Source organism: Propithecus coquereli, unplaced genomic scaffold, assembly GCF_000956105.1.
Source record: "Propithecus coquereli isolate 6110/MARCELLA unplaced genomic scaffold, Pcoq_1.0 Scaffold132, whole genome shotgun sequence".
Lineage (NCBI taxonomy): Eukaryota > Metazoa > Chordata > Mammalia > Primates > Indriidae > Propithecus > Propithecus coquereli.
In genome coordinates this window covers 1,760,065-1,761,608 of record NW_012137414.1, presented here as the reverse complement: position 1 = coordinate 1,761,608, position 1,544 = coordinate 1,760,065, and positions in this window count along the sequence as shown.

Sequence of the window (1,544 nt, the reverse complement as noted above, 5' to 3'; positions counted from 1 at the left end):
TGTTTTAATAAACTGCTTTGGCTGAGCCCACAATCATCTTTGAAGGTCAATCATCTTTGAAGGTCGATGAACACAACTATTAAATCTTGAGTTTTGTCCTCTGCTTTTTCAGCTATCCCACTGTTGGAAATAAGGGCCTCTTTGTAAGCTACCAGACTCCTGTCCTTCATGCCTGTTTTTCAATTGTATATTAACTGCCCTCAGTGTTCCATTATCTCTCTGTAGGGTGTCATTGAAACTTAATAGCGACCAGGCAGTTCCATTGTTTATATGCATGGAGACCACACACCTCCAACCCAGCCTCCACCACCATGGACTTTTCAATTCCTTGCACCAGCCAGAGCACTCCCCTCCATCAGAACCTTCTCCCAAATCACCACCAGTGGAAGTTTTAGCAATTTGACTGCAACATTAGGCCAGGGACTATCATACTACCCAGGTTGGAGCCCTCGTTGCTGACAAGGTGGCGAGTGACTCAGTCACCATTCCTCATCTTTTCTCTTGTTTTCTCTGACCACTTCACAGTGTCCTTTCAGGTCTCTGGGAGCAAATGATGAGAGTGCAAAGAGAGTGCAAAGAGAGGAGAGCAAAAAGTTTATTGATGGGTTTAACACTTGGGAAAAATGAAGAGGTAGTGATAAGGAAAACTCCCATCCATTTTTTGGTGCATCAGCCGCCTGAGACCCTCACCCCACACGGAAGACCCGCATCAGCATAATACTAACCTATTACCTGGTGCATCGGCATAACAGTAAACCTATTATCTGGTGCATCAACATAATACTAACCTATTACCTGACACATCAACTAACCTATTACCTGGCAGTGCATTAGCCACCTGAAACCCCACCCCTTGGACCACCCCAACTTAATAAAAGTGGCAAAAATCGGGTAGACAGGTCTCAGAATTTGGTGGCGAGAACCCTTTGGGCCAGCTGACGAATAAACTTTGATTCTCCGACTCTCCGTGTGCTGCTTGGTTTGTCCTTGGAACCACCCGCTGGAACACTTGCTGTAACAGTAGGAAGCAGAATGCACAGAGAAAGCTTCAAACGGTGGTGCAGATCTGACACCTGTGAAAAAACTGGGAGAGGAAGGAAAATCAGGCAGAGAGCCTCAGACTGCAATGCAGATCTGACAGTCTCAGCCAACCCAGGGGGGAGCTCTGAACAAAGATTGCCACCTATGTTCAGCAGAAATAGCCCCATCATTGTAGCCACGTTATGCTTGTCACGGAAGAGCAGGACCTCACAATCATGTGCTGAGGCAGATCCTAAAGACACTGCAGTTGGAGGCTGGCAGCTAACTGCACTCCTTGCAGCTGATGCACAAGTTCTTTCCTGAAGGAAGACACAAGTGGCACTTCTCCTTGTTTGTCACAGCAGGCAATAACAACAGATGTCCACCTCATTTTCATCAGTAATATGAATACCTTCTATACTAAACATGTAAGTCATAGAGACTTTTATTCTCACACTTCCTTTTTTTCTTTTTTTAAGAGACAGAGTCTCGTTCTGTCACCCAGACTGGAATGCAATGGCGCA